Source organism: Pleurodeles waltl, chromosome 6, assembly GCF_031143425.1.
Source record: "Pleurodeles waltl isolate 20211129_DDA chromosome 6, aPleWal1.hap1.20221129, whole genome shotgun sequence".
In the NCBI taxonomy this organism is placed as follows: domain Eukaryota; kingdom Metazoa; phylum Chordata; class Amphibia; order Caudata; family Salamandridae; genus Pleurodeles; species Pleurodeles waltl.
The window spans coordinates 1,334,113,080-1,334,131,227 of record NC_090445.1 but is presented as its reverse complement, the minus strand read 5'-3'; positions in this window follow the sequence as shown (position 1 = coordinate 1,334,131,227).

Here is an 18,148-nt window from a genome sequence, read left to right as displayed (position 1 = left end):
GAAGAGTACAAAACATTAACAGGATTATTTGAAATACAGAAATCAAGCGTTGCTTAGGTTTGACAATCATCAAGTTAATTTCAAATCAGTTAAAATTTAGCCAAGTACAGGAAAACCCTACAATTAGCCAAAACAGGGAAATACATGTGTGTGGTGGAACACATGTGAGAAAAAGACAAAAAGAACAAAAAGGACAAAAAGAATTTGGGAAAGATATTATTGGGCAGCAAGCTACTAACTATGGTGGGCAAAAGATAGGTAAAAAGGGAAAGCTTCAGCATGTCAGAAGCTCACTTAAGAGTCTTCTGAAGGGTTAAGAAGAAAATATATAAGTCTCAGTAAAGAATCTCAAAGGGCAAAGCAGAGAGGTAGATACGCTCTAAGGGGTTCAGAATGCGGACTCTTCATCAGAAAAGCATCTGCCTGGATTACGAGTGGGAACGTGACCAAAGTCCAACTGGTCAAGAACATATTAAAGTTCATACAGCAATTTGATTCACTCTTGGAGACAGTCCATATTATTTTGAAATTAGAATCCAATAAAAATCAATCACATGACTCCAAGTTGATATATCAACACATCTTCCCAGGCCTGTCATCGGAACATCATTCATCTATGTAACTCCACATGAGTTTGAAAAAATGGAATATACCATCAATCCATAGTTCAGGATGTTTTACATTCAAGGACATTGTTTCCTTTCTCTCTATGTCTAAAACACTAGGGGTCTATTACCAAAGCTAGTCTTCTCACGGGAACAGAATCTGAAAGAAAGTTCAAGTTATGAAAATTAATAATTATTACCTGGGTAGCCATGAAATACAAGCCTGGCAGGCCTCACTTACACTGATGTAAATGAGTTAAAACAATACATTTGATGAAAACATTCTAATAAACACATTTTCATGTGTAAACTTATATATTCAACATTATTAATTTTTCATTAACATTCATGTTACAGTTACTTTAAACAAAAGGACTCTGTTAATACATTTCAGTCAGTAAAACACAGAACTGCATTTCTTTATATTTGCACCTGTATTTAAATCAGTAACCATTAGAAATTCAGTATTGTTTCAATGCATTCTATTAGTCAAGAATCTAAATTACATCAAATTAGTAGAATCCTTGAAACATTTAATTCAATGCAAATACCACCTATGTCGAACTTTACAATTTAATCAAATGCACATTTAAAATAACTTCTCAGTACATACTCTACAATCAAACTATTAATACTTTGGTCAGCAGTCCCCCCCCATGGTGAATCAAGCCATCCCAAAATACTCCAACTTTCATTTTCAATAAGACAGCCCAAACTTTCACAGGGCTGTTCAAGTACGGTCTTCTGAAGTCCTCTAACTGTTTGATGCAACTATAATATGTACTCCTAGTCTCCATTTCAATCTACTCTTTTCTCTGTCTATTCTTCAATCTCCTCTCCTTCAGCTTCTTGTATAATGTGTAAAAACATACTGCAACTAGGGCACATAAGATCATAATCAATAGGGGCATCGAATTTGTTCCCACAGTATCTCTTCCTAGAATTCCAAATCACCTCCCGATAGTTGAAAAAACACAGCCTACAGTTTCCCATGCACCTGTCACTGTTAACTCCTTTATGTCCTATTTGAAATCAGTCATGTTTGCAATGTATTTTTTTTATCTCCTTACTAATGTAAAGTATATAAGTGCAACATTGTTGCACATTTAACCTCTTGCAAACTCCACCTTCCCTTGGGAGAAGAATGTCTAACGCAAAGTAATTCTGCAAAACCATTGATCACACAGCAACCATTTTTTGTGTCCATTGATGATATCGCAACTGCAGTGTCTGTAGATAGTTTACCTACTATGATTGACAACTTTCTAATCTTGAGATAATTTAAAATAGCACCTAATGATGAAATTATGGCACCAAAAATGTCTCTTATAGTCTCTGAAGTACTAGCTCCTCTTTTGACTCTGGTGTTTGACTTTTCACTCCAGACTGGATCATTAAAATTGTCCACATGATAAATCTTTGGAAAAACTACTCCCAGATAATGTGTTTCCTTCAAGCCTTTTGGCAGCTTGAACTAGGCATTTTTCCCACATATGAAATAAACACCTGGGTCTTGTCCATTCAACATATAAGTCCAGACACTCTTAAACAAAAACAGATGTTACCTTCACTAGTTCCTACAAAATATGCACCAGTCTTTGATCTAGGTCTATATATGCATAACTACCCTAAATGTTGTCAATCTATAGCCAGGAATCCTTGAAGCCACTGTGTAAGCTTCATTGTTTTCCCAATTTTGTAAGACTATTCCCTTTTCTATTTTTGCTTTCATAGCTCTTCTCCCCTTCTCAACTTGTCAAATGAATTCTTTTTCTACTAGGCTAAGAATGCAGGTCAAATTGTTCTTGTTGGCATAAACTGTACCAAATGTCAATATAGGCTCAAAGAAAACTCCCACTGTATCAATGGTCTTCGTCTTTGCAACACTGCTCAAATGTTTCATGATGGGGGCAATTGAACAATACTCCTGCTGATACAATAATGTTATTAACAGGCTACTGGAAAATCCGATAGGTTATGGTCAAACTATGATATGTGATTCCTTCACTTACTGATGAAGGCAACTGTGTGCAAACATAGCAATCTCTAACTTCCATGGTGTCAACATACTCATACAGCAGTTTATAATACACACTTGCTGACAAATCACATCTAGAACCCTCAGTTTGTAAATATTTTCCATAATTGAACAGGGCATTCTGATCCGCAAAGGAATTTGCTTAGGTTGGGGCACTTCTTGATGTCACTTTCTGTGAATAATATGTTAGGGGCAGGCTTATCCGATGAGCAATAATATAATCATGATAACTGTCACTACTCCTATACCTATACATATGTATTGACACTTACTACCCATATTTGACTACATGAGTTTTCTAATTTCAGACCAAAACTCCACATTCAATAGATCAAAAATCAAAATTAAAAATTAAAAGCAGCTTTAACATAACACTGTCTCTTTTCAGTTCTTTTTAATTTGTGAGCAAAGCAAAATCAAAATAATCTTCTTTAAATGCAAAGCATTCACAAAGTTCATGGTCTTCTAGAAAGCTCAAGAGTTTTCTCTGCTTGCAAATGTTCAAAAGCTCCTACTAAGAGTTCAAGTGGTAAAGAGGTTTCAAAGTTCAGTTCCACCGCAATTTCAAACTCAAGAACACTGAACTAGATTTGAGATGTGGAACAAAAGGCTGTAAACTCCTTCTTTCAATCATTGGCAGCAAAATATGTCCATGTAGGTGCTGGGTGCTTTGGATTTGGTACTCTTTTTCTTTTTGACCTCATGTTTACTCAACCTTCAGCATCACTGTCACCTTGACTCGATTCGACTCTTCAATGTCTTCAACAATAGTCGGAGGCACTTGTACAGCTGGCACCATCTGCTCTTTAGGCCAGTTGTCTCCAGGTCAAGCTCAATTACTTACAGCTACTGGTCCTTCACCAGCATCCAAGCTAGCATGAGTCAACTGATTCTGCCTCAATCCTTCTGTACCATCCAGTGTTGTTGTCTCACTAGGAATCTCATCAGACCTTGCTGGTGCTGTAGCAGCCACTTGCCCAGTCCCAACAACTTGACTAACATGATTCTTCTCACTCACTTAATGGACCCTTTTGGAACAGGTGCTGTATTACCTAGGGACCTGGAAATTCATGAGTATGACTCTCACATACCCAGTTCAGGAGAGCAGCGCACTTCACAGCTGGAGTAGTTACCAAGCCACCTGGTGAGAACCCTTCTAACGTGGTTCCAAGCAGGTCTTTCTTATGTGCTTCTTCAACATGACCCAGTCACCTAGGCATAGGTCATAACAGAGCTCCTGCTGTGGCCATGCTGCAGTTTCTTCAACCTGATGAGACAAAACATTAACCACGTCAGCCAGTCATTTGTAATAATCCAGCACCAAGTTATCTGTAATGTTTACAAGTGCATATGCAGACACTGCTGGTAATCTCATGGCTCACCCCATGCTAATCTCATGAGGGAACAATCCAGTCTTTCTGTTAGGTGTACTGCACATACTAACCAAGTCAAGAGGCAATGTACTTTCCCATTTCAGAGTGGTGGATGCACTTACTTTCCCAAATCTCAACTTCAAAGTTCCAGTGATCTGTTCTACAAGTCCTGAAGCTTCAGGTCGATAATTGCAGTGCAATCTTTGCTCAACTTGTAATGCTGCACATAACATTTTTAGGACCTCACTGCTGAAATTAGTTCCTCAGTCTGGTTCTAGAGAAGTTGAGAATCTAAATTGGGGTATTAACTCTCTAAGTAACAGGTTTGCTATTGTGAGACTATCATTTCTCGTGGTTGGATAGGCTTCAACCCAGTGTGAGAAAATACAAACAATGACGAAAATGTATCTAACTCAATTGCGCACAGGTAGCTCAATAAAATCCAGTTGCATTCTGTTGAGCGGTCCTCGTGATCTACCAATGTGACTCAATGTAACAACTGTGCATTTCACTACATTAATCTGTTGGCATGGGACACCTGTGTGGCACACAGCTTCTGCGATCACTTTGAATCAGAGATTAAATCATGTTTGCCTAAATATTCTGATCATTGGATCCATACCTATATCTGCCTGTCCATAGTAAGGACTAGGCATAGGTGGCAATAAGATATTTGCCAAGACCACCCTTCCAACTTTTGAAACCCAAATATCATCTTCATTTTTTTACACATCCTGCTCTGACCCAACTTTGCTGTTCTTGTTCTGATTCGTCTCCCTTTAATTTCTTTACTTCATCCTATGTATCAACAACAGAAAACATGAAATTTTGACATGTCTCATAATTTGTTTTGCGGATCCACTCTCCATTAAAGACGGTACACCTGAGGGCCCAGTATCTTGCCACTCATCAGCATATGTATTGCCTAACGATACAAAATCAGTAGACATTCTGTGGGCTGTATACGATCAACTTTAGCAGGCAATTGTAATGCCTTCAACAGATCATAAATCTTATCATTGTTTCAGGTAGGGAATCGAGGGGAGGTCATGAACTCTCTCTTGGACCACAACCATTGAAAATCATAAAGGACACCCGAACTATACTGACTAACAGTTGAAATTGTTACCTTAAGCTGTTCAGAAACACAGCATGCTCTGGTAAGAGTGACCAATTTGGCAACTTGGGCAGAAAAAACTCTGCAAAGCCAGGAGACTTCTATTACACTGGAGACCATGCAAAATGCCTAGCCAGCTCTCAGGGTACCACCTTTATCTCTTAAACAGGAGCCATCAACAAACATGACATAGTCATTTTCATTTAAGGGGACATCCTGATTGTTAGGTCTTGGCTTGGTGCACAATTCAATCACATCCAGACAGTAATGATCAACCTCATCCTCACGGTCACTTGCTCTTTCAACGGGATTTGGCAATAACATAGCAGGGTTTAAAATGGTACAGAGAATAATATTTATGTTGGATGACACAAGAATAACTTGCTCATAATGGGTCAAACATACACTTTTCAGGTACTGGGTTTTTGTCCGGGTTAACAAAATTTCCACTGAGTGGGGAATAAAGACATTCAGGTGATGACACATAACAATACCTTCACACTGTTCAATATTGATGCTCAGGAAAGTGACTGCCTTCAAACAACCAAGCAGCACTGAAGCCACAGGATCAAGAGTGGCAAAAAAATAAGCTACAGGCTTGTTCGCATTTCCATGCAGCTGTGTCAAAACTGAATGACCACATCCATCCCTCTCACAGCAAAATAAAGAAAAAACATTTGTTTTAATCAAGCATTCCCAGAGCTGGCATAATCATTCTCTCAGCTTTGTGAAAGGACTCATGCAATTAACTTGCATTGGTACTGGATCAGACACATCCGTTTGTGTCAGCCTCTTTAAAGGCTTTGGCCAAAAGGTAAAAATTTGGAATCCACTGACGACAGTAGCCAACCATTCCCAGGAACATTAAGGGGGTCATTCCAACCCTGGCGGTCGGTGTTAAACCTGCGGCCGAACCGCAAACAGGCTGGCGGGGTAAAAAATGGAATTCCGACCCTGGCGGAAACCGCCAACAGAGACCGCCACATTACCACACCGCCCGCCACGGCGGCACAAACAAACAGCGCGGCGGTCACCGCCAACAGACAGGCGGGAGACAATGTACCGCCCATTGTATCACAAGCTACTAATCCGCCACCTTTTCCGGGGCGGTAGCCCTGCCGATAAAAACACGGGGGAAACAGCCATTTCGAAGGGAAAACGCCCACCTCCATATCCCCCACGAGGAATCAGGACAGCATGGAACCCGAACTCCACATACTCCCAGCGATAGTGTTCCTACTCCTCTACCAGGAGCACGAACGCCGGCGCAGAAGACAACGGTGAGTACAGCACCTACGACACAGGGGGGGGGGGGGAGAAGAACATATTACGGGTACACATATACGCGACACACCCACCCTCACCCTCACCCACTACAACACACACATCAATGCATAGCAACACATCAGAGTGACACCCCCCAAACCCCCCAGAAGAATGCAAATACAAAAGGAAATGATTCTAAACATTGGAATATATTGTATAACTGGCTTAAAAATATATCTACACATCAAAAAATCTTATATACATAAATGTACAAGTCCGAGCATTGTAGCATGCATTGTCCGTGGACCACTGGGCCCAAATCACATGGGCAAAGCCCACACAAGATACCTGACTCCAACGGAGAGAACACTGCAGGGGCATCAGATAGCAAAACTACAGGCACCTCAGGGGGAAGGGAAGGGGGGGCACCTCAGCCAGATGAGTGAACGACGCCAGATCCATGAGGGGCCTCCATGGCCACTATTCAATCCTGGGGAGTGCAAAGCCACGGTCTCACAAGTCTCTGCAGTGGGTGGTTTGCCCACTGGACCATCCTGGGGAGTGCAAAGCCACAGTCTCACAAGTCTCTGCAGTGGGTGGTTTGCCCACTGGAACATCCTGGGGAGTGCAAAGCCACAGTCTCACAAGTGGATAACAGTCTCCACTGGTTCTGGAGGGGCCTTTGTGCCCAGAGTGCTTCGTGCAGCCCTGCCCAACACAGATGCGGGCCAGCCCCTGCCGCTCATGGGGCAGCAGTGCTTGAGACGGCGGTGCCCTGTTCAGCAGTGCTTGAGACGGCGGTGCCCTGTTCTGCGGTGCTTGAGATGAAGGGCCCAGTTCAGCGGTGCTTGAGATGAAGGGCCCAGTTCAGCGGTGCTTGAGACGGCGGTGCCCTGTTCAGCAGTGCTTGAGATGAAGGGCCCAGTTCAGCGGTGCTTGAGATGAAGGGCCCAGTTCAGCGGTGCTTGAGATGGCGGTGCCCTGTTCAACGGTGCTTGAGACGGCAGTGCCCTCTTCAGCGGTGCTTGAGACGGCGGTGCCCTGTTCAGCGGTGCTTGAGATGAAGGGCCCAGTTCAGCGGTGCTTGAGACGGCGGTGTCCTGTTCAGCGGTGCTTGAGACGGCGGTGCCCTGTTCAGCGGTGCTTGAGACTGCAGTGTGCAGTTCAGCGGTGCTTGAGATGAAGGGCCCAGTTCAGCGGTGCTTGAGATGAAGGGCCCAGTTCAGCGTAGCTTGAGACGGCGGTGCCCTGTTCAGCGGTGCTTGAGACGGCGGTGCCCTGTTCAGCGGTGCTTGAGATGAAGGGCCCAGTTCAGCGGTGCTTGAGACGGCGGTGCCCTGTTCAGCAGTGCTTGAGACGGCGGTGCCCAGTTCAGCGGTGCTTGAGATGAAGGGCCCAGTTCAGCGGTGCTTGAGACGGCGGTGCCCTGTTCAGCGGTGCTTGAGACGGCGGTGCCCTGTTCAGCGGTGCTTGAGATGAAGGGCCCAGTTCAGCGGTGCTTGAGATGAAGGGCCCAGTTCAGCGGTGCTTGAGACGGCGGTGCCCTGTTCAGCGGTGCTTGAGACGGCGGTGCCCTGTTCAGCGGTGCTTGAGATGAAGGGCCCAGTTCAGCGGTGCTTGAGACGGCAGTGCCCTGTTCAGCGGTGCTTGAGACGGTGGTGCCCTGTTCAGCGGTGCTTGAGATGAAGGGCCCAGTTCAGCGGTGCTTGAGACTGCGGTGCCCTGTTCAGCGGTGCTTGAGACGGCGGTGCCCTGTTCAGCGGTGCTTGAGATGAAGGGCCCAGTTCAGCGGTGCTTGCGACGGCGGTGCCCTGTTCAGCGGTGCTTGAGACGGCGGTGCCCTGTTCAGCGGAGCTTGAGATGAAGGGCCCAGTTCAGCGGTGCTTGAGACGGCGGTGCCCTGTTCAGCGGTGCTTGAGACGGCGGTGCCCTATTCAGCGGAGCTTGAGATGAAGGGCCCAGTTCAGCGGTGCTTGAGACGGTGGTGCCCTGTTCAGCGGTGCTTGAGACGGCGGTGCCCTGTTCAGCGGTGCTTGAGATGGCGGTGCCCAGTTCAGCGGTGCTTGAGATGAAGGGCCCTGTTCAGCGGTGCTTGAGATGAAGGGCCCAGTTCAGCGGTGCTTGAGATGGCGGTGCCCTGTTCAGCGGTGCTTGAGACGGCGGTGCCCTGTTTAGCGGTGCTTGAGACGGCGGTGCCCTGTTCAGCAGTGCTTGAGATGAAGGGCCCACTTCAGCAGTGCTTGAGATGAAGGGCCCAGTTCAGCGGTGCTTGAGACGGCGGTGCCCAGTTCAGCGGTGCTTGAGATGAAGGGCCCAGTTCAGCGGTGCTTGAGATGAAGGGCCCAGTTCAGCGGAGCTTGAGACGGCGGTGCCCTGTTCAGCGGTGCTTGAGGCGGCGGTGCCCTGTTCAGCGGTGCTTGAGACGGCGGTGCCCTGTTCAGCGGTGCTTGAGATGAAGGGCCCAGTTCAGCGGTGCTTGAGACGGCGGTGCCCTGTTCAGCGGTGCTTGAGACGGTGGTGCCCTGTTCAGCGGTGCTTGAGACGGCGGTGCCCAGTTCAGCGGTGCTTGAGATGAAGGGCCCAGTTCAGCGGTGCTTGAGACGGCGGTGCCCTGTTCAGCGGTGCTTGAGACGGCGGTGCCCTGTTCAGCGGTGCTTGAGATGAAGGTCCCAGTTCAGCGGTGCTTGAGACGGCGGTGCCCTGTTCAGCGGTGCTTGAGACGGCGGTGCCCTGTTCAGCGGTGCTTGAGATGAAGGGCCCAGTTCAGCGGTGCTTGAGACGGCGGTGCCCTGTTCAGCGTAGCTTGAGACGGCGGTGCCCTGTTCAGCGGTGCTTGAGACGGCGGTGCCCTGTTCAGCGGTGCTTGAGATGAAGGGCCCAGTTCAGCGGTGCTTGAGACGGCGGTGCCCTATTCAGCGGAGCTTGAGATGAAGGGCCCAGTTCAGCGGTGCTTGAGACGGCGGTGCCCTGTTCAGCGGTGCTTGAGACGGCGGTGCCCAGTTCAGCGGTGCTTGAGATGAAGGGCCCAGTTCAGCGTTGCTTGAGACGGCGGTGCCCTGTTCAGCAGTGCTTGAGACGGCGGTGCCCTGTTCAGCGGTGCTTGAGATGAAGGGCCCAGTTCAGCGGTGCTTGAGATGAAGGGCCCAGTTCAGCGGTGCTTGAGACGGCGGTGCCCTGTTCAGCGGTGCTTGAGACGGCGGTGCCCTGTTCAGCGGTGCTTGAGATGAAGGGCCCAGTTCAGCGGTGCTTGAGACGGCAGTGCCCTGTTCAGCGGTGCTTGAGACGGCGGTGCCCTGTTCAGCGGTGCTTGAGATGAAGGGCCCAGTTCAGCGGTGCTTGAGACTGCGGTGCCCTGTTCAGCGGTGCTTGAGACGGCGGTGCCCTGTTCAGCGGTGCTTGAGATGAAGGGCCCAGTTCAGCGGTGCTTGCGACGGCGGTGCCCTGTTCAGCGGTGCTTGAGACGGCGGTGCCCTGTTCAGCGGTGCTTGAGACGGCGGTGCCCTATTCAGCGGAGCTTGAGATGAAGGGCCCAGTTCAGCGGTGCTTGAGACGGCGGTGCCCTGTTCAGCGGTGCTTGAGACGGCGGTGCCCTGTTCAGCGGTGCTTGAGACGACGGTGCCCAGTTCAGCGGTGCTTGAGATGAAGGGCACTGTTCAGCGGTGCTTGAGATGAAGGGCCCTGTTCAGCGGTGCTTGAGATGAAGGGCCCAGTTCAGCGGTGCTTGAGATGGCGGTGCCCTGTTCAGCGGTGCTTGAGACGGCGGTGCCCTGTTCAGCGGTGCTTGAGACGGCGGTGCCCTGTTCAGCAGTGCTTGAGATGAAGGGCCCACTTCAGCGGTGCTTGAGATGAAGGGCCCAGTTCAGCGGTGCTTGAGACGGCGGTGCCCAGTTCAGCGGTGCTTGAGATGAAGGGCCCAGTTCAGCGGTGCTTGAGATGAAGGGCCCAGTTCAGCGGAGCTTGAGACGGCGGTGCCCTGTTCAGCGGTGCTTGAGGCGGCGGTGCCCTGTTCAGCGGTGCTTGAGACGGCGGTGCCCTGTTCAGCGGTGCTTGAGATGAAGGGCCCAGTTCAGCGGTGCTTGAGACGGCGGTGCCCTGTTCAGCGGTGCTTGAGACGGCGGTGCCCTGTTCAGCGGTGCTTGAGATGAAGGGCCCAGTTCAGCGGTGCTTGAGACGGCGGTGCCCTGTTCAGCGGTGCTTGAGACGGCGGTGCCCTGTTCAGCGGTGCTTGAGACGGTGGTGCCCTGTTCAGCGGTGCTTGAGATGAAGGTCCCAGTTCAGCGGTGCTTGAGACGGCGGTGCCCTGTTCAGCGGTGCTTGAGACGGCGGTGCCCTGTTCAGCGGTGCTTGAGATGAAGGGCCCAGTTCAGCGGTGCTTGAGACGGCGGTGCCCTGTTCAGCGGTGCTTGAGACGGCGGTGCCCTGTTCAGCGGTGCTTGAGACGGCGGTGCCCAGTTCAGCGGTGCTTGAGATGAAGGGCCCAGTTCAGCGGTGCTTGAGACGGAGGTGCCTTGTTTAGCGGTGCTTGAGACGGCGGTGCCCTGTTCAGCGGTGCTTGAGATGAAGGGACCAGTTCAACGGTGCTTGAGACTGCGGTGCCCTGTTCAGCGGTGCTTGAGACGGCGGTGCCCTGTTCAGCGGTGCTTGAGATGAAGGGCCCAGTTCAGCGGTGCTTGAGATGAAGGGCCCAGTTCAGCGGTGCTTGAGACATCGGTGCCCTGTTCAGCAGTGCTTGAGACGGCGATGCCCTGTTCAGCGGTGCTTGAGACGGCGGTGCCCAGTTCAGCGGTGCTTGAGATGAAGGGCCCAGTTCAGCGGTGCTTGAGACGGAGGTGCCTTGTTTAGCGGTGCTTGAGACGGCGGTGCCCTGTTCAGCGGTGCTTGAGATGAAGGGACCAGTTCAACGGTGCTTGAGACTGCGGTGCCCTGTTCAGCGGTGCTTGAGACGGCGGTGCCCTGTTCAGCGGTGCTTGAGATGAAGGGCCCAGTTCAGCGGTGCTTGAGACGGCGGTGCCCTGTTCAGCGGTGCTTGAGATGGCGGTGCCCTGTTCAGCGGTGCTTGAGACGGCAGTGCCCTGTTCAGCGGTGCTTGAGACGGCGGTGCCCAGTTCAGCGGTGCTTGAGATGGCGGTGCCCAGTGCAGCGGACCTGGCCATGGCGTGGAGGTCATTTGCCACCTGTCCTGTGGCTGGCGGAGCCTTCCTGCCCATCTGTCCTGTGGCTGGCGGGGCCCTCCTGGGCTGCAGTGCCGGGCCTGTTGGTGGCCTCTTGCCCACCTGGGATGGGGCTGGCGGGGCCCTCCTGGCCAGCTGGGCTGATGGCGGTGTTGTTGGGCGTGCTGCCCTTCCCAGCCTTCGCTGATCGCCTGTGTCCCTTCCCCACCTTGGGCGGTGTGCCAGCTGTCTCCACACTTGCTGCCAGAGCCATGGTAGGGCTTTTTGTCCCTGCTGTTTTCACCCTCTCGCGCCTTCCACTGCCTATCTTTGGATGTTTCTCCGGGGGTGGGCTGCCCGTGCCTTGGCTCCGTACTGAACTTGCTGCCCTGGAGGGTGGGGGACTCCACAGTCCATGGCAGACTGTCATGACAGGGCCCGGTTTTGTCGTGGCTGAGGTGCTGACTATAGTCCTATGACATGGACGGGGTGGGGGAGTTGGTCGAAAGAGGTTGAGTTTGGACAGGAAAAGCTTCTTAGGAGCAGTGGGACGGGTAGGTTTAGTGGGTATGGGAGTGAAGGAAGAGGTTGTGGTTGTAGGAGTATGAAGTCTGGTGTCTTTGGGTGCAGGTGATTGGGCTGGAGGCTGTCGTGAGGTGGATGGCTGTTGGGCGGGTGGCTGCCTGCGTTTTGTGTATCTTGGAAGAGGGGGTCACAGACATACTGGGAGAGGACACAGGGGACGTGTAAATGGTAGTGGGGGTGGTGACTGCACGTGTGCGGGGGGTTCTGGTGTGTGTGCTGGTGATGGACGTAGTGGCTGAAGATGTTGTGCATGCAGGTGTGAGTGGAGACGTGACAGGGAGGGAGGAGGGAGACGAGGAGGAGGGGGACACAGTGGAGGCAGTGGGTGTTGGTATGTCTGTATGTGGATGTTGCTTGCGTGAATGCCTGTGTGATGTGTGGTGCTTATGTCTGCCTGAGCTTCCCTTGGGTGTTGAGGTGTGTGCAGGCTGGTCTAATGGTGTGTCAGGGATAGGCAGAGGTACAGGTGATAGGGTCTGGGTGGAGGAAGTTGGAGGGGGGAGGCTAGAGACAGGGACAATGGCTGCCATCAGTGCTGAGGCCAGAGTGTTGAACGATCGCTGTAGGGCAGCCTGACCAGAATGAATGCCCTCCAGGTATGCATTACTCTGGTGCACCTCTCTTTCGACACCCTGGATGGCATTCAAAATGGTAGACTGCCCAACAGTGAGCGTCCTCAGGAGGTCAATGACCTCCTCACTGAGGGCAGCAGGGGTGACTGGGGCAGGGCCTGAGGTGCCTGGGGCGAAGGAGATGCCCACCTTCCTGGGTGAGCGGGCACGGGGCAAACGCTGAGGGGCTGCTGGGAGGGCGGTGCTGGTGCGGTGGGTGGCGGCTGTACCTGTTGTTGCGGGGGGCACAGATGTAGCCGCCACCACAAGGGAGCTCCCTTCAGAGGACGAGTCCGTGTCGCTGATGTATGCCCGAGTCCCCGCTGTGGAGCTCCCCTCGCCCTCCGTCCCATTGGTGAATTCGGAGTCCGTTGCATGGCCCTCCATGGCCATGTGGGATGCAGCTCCCTCGTGCTCCGATGCCACTTCTCCTCCGCCTGATGACGCTAATGCACACATGAACAGGAAGACCACAAAAAAGGAGGGGGGGGAGAAAATAAAGACATGTTGAGTGCATGCATTGGCGACACCGTTGGCAGACAGGACAGACACAGAAGCCCCCTGCACTACGCCGCGTACTTGGGGTCGACTACTCAATCCGTGGAACATGGCCTGGAATCCTATGGACGACATCTGCACACATAGATGACACAGGGCCTTGATTAGCTGTACTTGGCACCCTACAGAGGTGGGGGGCGGTGGCACAGGGCCATGCCTTACGGAGGGGCCTAGCCTACAGAAATCGCCCTGGCCTAGGGATACCCACAGCCCTCCTCCCCCACCCAGACACCTCCACTGCGCGCAAAGTCAACAGAATGAGAGTGTACTCACCCCCTTGTGTCTGCTGTGATGTCCTCACACGCCCATCCAAATCGGGGTAGGCCACCGCCAGGATCAGGGACATCAAGGGGGTCAAAGTCCGACTGGCACCTCTCCCACATTGGGAGGCCATCCCCAGCTGAGCCTCCGCCGTCTTCCTGCTCCAGCGTCGGATGTCCTCCCATCTCTTCCGGCAGTGGGTGCCCCGTCTCTGGTGGACCCCCAGGGTCAGGACGTCCTTGGCGATGGCACGCCAAATATCGATCTTCTGGTGGGCGCTGACCTATGTGAAATGTACAGGGGGGGAAAAATAGTCATCACCATCTGCATGCTCAATGTGAGTGGCCCCCCATCCCCACCCTTGCCATGTGGCACATGCTCTCACCGTCGTTTGATGCATGCCTCAATCGCTCCCCTCCCCACCATCATTCATCCACCCCACTCAACACAGGCATTGCCCACAAAGCATGGTCCCAGTGTACTTTCCTGTTGGTCTGGAGGACCGTAGAGTAGCGCATACTGGGGGAGGACCCCCTCCACAAGTTTCTCCAATTCCTGAGCAGTGAAGGCAGGGGCCCTTTCCCCAGTCGCATGAGCCATTGTCTCTTCCAGACCGAGGTCACAGCAGCACTTGCAGTGTAGGTGTTCTCCTGTCGAAGATCAGGTATCGAGTGATTAAGCTGATAGAAAATGGCAGTCACGCCCGCGGCGGTGCGTACCGCAGCGGTGCGTACCGCGACCGCCGGCGCACATCTTCATTGGCTCCTGAGACCCATAGGGTTCAATGTTAACCAATGGTGCTTAGCGCCGCGGTCTTTGACCGCCTACCGCCACGGTGTGCCACGCCAGCGCATTTACCTCACATCCCATTGTCGCACTTCACAGGTCAGGCAGCTGCCATTTCAGGGGCCCACATGGCTTTCTTTCTACTGCATCACACATACCTAGGCCTTGCATCAACACTCATACAAGCCATTCAATGCATTGGGAATCGTGTTATGTGCAAGCTGTGGTTACGTACCTGTGGGTTGATTGACTCTGTGCTCGCTGTTGTCCTTCATAGGCACCGTCCGCTGGGACATGCGAGGAGGTGGAGGAATCTTCCCGTGTACAGACCGCTGATGGACCTGTCGACAATGGAGGAAAGACATGTCATACTGACATACAGGCTTGACCGAGCCACTATCCATGAACTGTGTGCCCAGCTGGAGCCAGACCTGATGTCACCAATCAGCCAACCCACAGAGATCCCCCCTCTAGTGCAGGTGTTGTCAGTGCTCCATTTCTTAGCAAGTGGGTCATTTCAAATAACAGTGGCCATATCATCAGGGATGTCTCAACCTATGTTTTCCAAGGTGTTGTCCAGAGTGTTGTCTGCCCTGCTGAAACACATGCACAGCTACATCGTTTTCCCTGAGGTGGGGGATTTGCCTACAGTGAAAGGTGACTTCTATGCCCTTGGACATATCCCCAACATCATAGGTGCCATTGATGGGACACATGTGGCTTTGGTACCACCCAGCAGGAGTGAACAGGTGTACAGAAACAGGAAGAGTTATCATTCGATGAATGTACAGGTGGTGTGTTTGGCAGACCAGTACATCTCCCATGTGAATGCCAAGTTCCCTGGCTCAGTGCATGACGCGTACATCATGCGGAATAGCAGCATCCCTTACGTGATGGGTCAACTCCAGAGGCACCGTGTGTGGCTAATTGGTGACTCTGGTTACCCAAACCTGTCATGGCTACTGACCCCAGTGAGGAATACCAGGACAAGGGCAGAGGAACGGTACAATGAGGCCCATGGGCGAACTAGGAGGGTGATCGAGCGGACCATCGGCCTCCTGAAGGCCAGGTTCCGGTGCCTCCATATGACAGGTGGTCCACCCTTGGCGCTTTACATTACACAGGTTGCACACTTAAGGCCTAATTTTTCTCAAGTGGCACAGCTCAGTGTAGTAGCAAAATGTGTTGAACGGCGCAGTGCCAGTTTTGAAAGGCATGTCTACTGGAATACGGCGCACCCCTGCAATTCCCCTTGCACCTGTGGAGATTTGTCCTCCCTGTACCAATGCAGGCATTGTTGCAACATGATGAAGGGGTGCCTGCGTGGAGGAGTTAGATTGTTTATGTGCAGGGAGGTGTCCCTTCCTGCACATCTCCAAGCTATTTGGCAAGGTGATATGTCAATGTGTGTTGCAGGATGCAGCACACATGAGAAGGGCATTGACACAAGGAGGAAGAAAAGCATTTTGCCGTGTTACGCCATCCTAACAACACCCGTGGGGTGATATTGACTTCAGTCCTGGTCTCTGATGTACATGTTGTGTTGGATCTGGGGCAATGACAATTTTCAGTGGGTGTTGTTGTGGCACAGCCACACTAATTGCACATCTCTTCCAGACAATTTGCTGCGTATTTACATGGTGGTGTAAATCTATAGTGTGTGGCTTATGTCCACGCTGTGTATATTTTGGAGTGCATTGTGCAACTAGAGCGTCAGTACAAGTTTGGCTTGGGTGGTTATGGGGCATTTTGATTCAGGGCTTATGTGTTCTGATGCAACCCTTTAGCATGCATTGAGTGTGTCCTATGTGCCTCCCCTTTCTGCCATTTGTGAGATTCTAGATAGTCCTTTCCTGCAACTTACCCTGCATTTGTGGTAGTTCTTGGTATTCTGGCCTGTCCTGTCATGCAAATCCAGTGACCAGCACCTCTAGGATGCTGACTGCCACCATCTCTTCTCCTCCAGCTCATCTAGGTCCTCCTGTGGTCGGGGACTTCCACCTACAGTCTGCAGTGCTGCCTTGCAGTTCCTGGCCAGTTTCTCCTTAGTCCTGTCGTTGCAATCGTGCCAACGCTCCTTGCAATCGGTGACAGTCCTCCTCAACTCTGCCACGCTGTTGACTTTGTCTACTATTGCCTGCCATATGGCCTCTCTCTTACCTATTCGCAATTTGGAGGTGACGAACAGCTAGTGTTGGTGCTCCATCACCTCTGTGACCAGGATGTCATTCTCATCCTCACTAAAGCAACACTTCCGCTTCTTCTTCTCCTGTGACTGGGGCCTCCTTGGGGTCTCTTCTGCCCTGCATTCTCTACCTTGCCTTCTTGAATGTTTATTTCTTGCTTTTGTATTTTTTTACGCTAATGAGGGTAAATATGGGGCTATCCCGTTTTGCATCAAAAATAAGAGCCGCAAAACGATCTAGAGCCACTTTTGTAGCATTAGCGTCATTTTTTCTTATGACATGTCGCAATGGTTAACATTCCTTAGTGCCATTGTGTGTCATTTTTAAAATATGGCACACTGATGGCACTAGGGAATGACGTCAGCTTGCATTAAAATTTGTGATGCACAACTGTGCAAGCGCAGTTGTGCATCATTTTTCATAAATCTGGCCCTCATGACGTTAGCCCAAAAGGCGAGCTTCAGAGAGGAAATCGCCTTTAGGGGCAAATGGTGATCACACTCATGAGGAGCTCCCCCTTTAATTAGTTAGATGGGTGCCAACAGGGACAGTGAGGGAGAAACCAGTGCCTAAATTGGTTTTCCCATGGGCATTTATCTCACAGGTAGACACACCTCTAGGGTGCGCTACAAAGCTCCTAACAGCCAAGGAAGGGTGCTGACATCTTAAGAGTGGGCAGAACAGTTCACACTGGGATTGTTAGGTACCACACATTGCCGGAAAGTGGTCACCAGAAGGGAGGGGACCTCGTAGCACAATTGGCTAGGGACCACGTGACCCCCTCAGTGCACTTTCCTGGAATAAATATGGCTTCCCTGGCACCCTGAAGGTCAGATCACATGTGTCTTTGGGAAAGGTTGTGCCCCAGACCAAAGCAGTGACTCCAAGGATCAGTAGGCTGATACCCTGGAACCAGTTCCAGGGACAAAAGAGCTAAAGATGCCCAAACCGGCAAGCTGATACCCACTCCAGGAGACTCGCTGCTGAATGCCCCTGGACGCCCCTAGAGACTGATCCTCGATGGCCAAAAGTTGCAACTGAGTTGGTCGGACCTAATAGTTTTGTCAGATTCCAGATTGGTTGCCCAAGAGGGACACTAGCCTACACTAAAGGATTTTGCTCTGACCGCTGTGTCAGGAGACCAGTAGCGAAGCCGCAGCTGGTCTTCAATGTCTTTAAGAGGACTTCATGGGACCTTGACCTCTGTGGCCAAAGCTACCCCACATCACAAGTGGATCAAGGAATCACCACAAAGGCACTCACGTCAACTGCACAGCAACTAGAGCATCTTTGATCATCTTTTCATCCCGTACCCCAGCATCAGGACCAGTCCATTATAGTTTATGGCTGTTGCACTGTAAGGTTTGGACCTGGAATGGAAAATGCTCTGGTGACCTGCTAACTGTCCAAAACAACCCCATTGGTCCCCCAGACTTTCACTCTGTCAGATGTGGTCACCCAAGCCAGGCCGGAGTATTCAAACTCACTTTTACAAACTTTTGAAAAATGTACAAACTTTTGATTGAGCAATGCTTGTTTGTGGTTGAATTAAAAAATGATAAAACCTTTATAAATTCATATATCTTGAACCCTTTTGAGGATTTTGCTCATC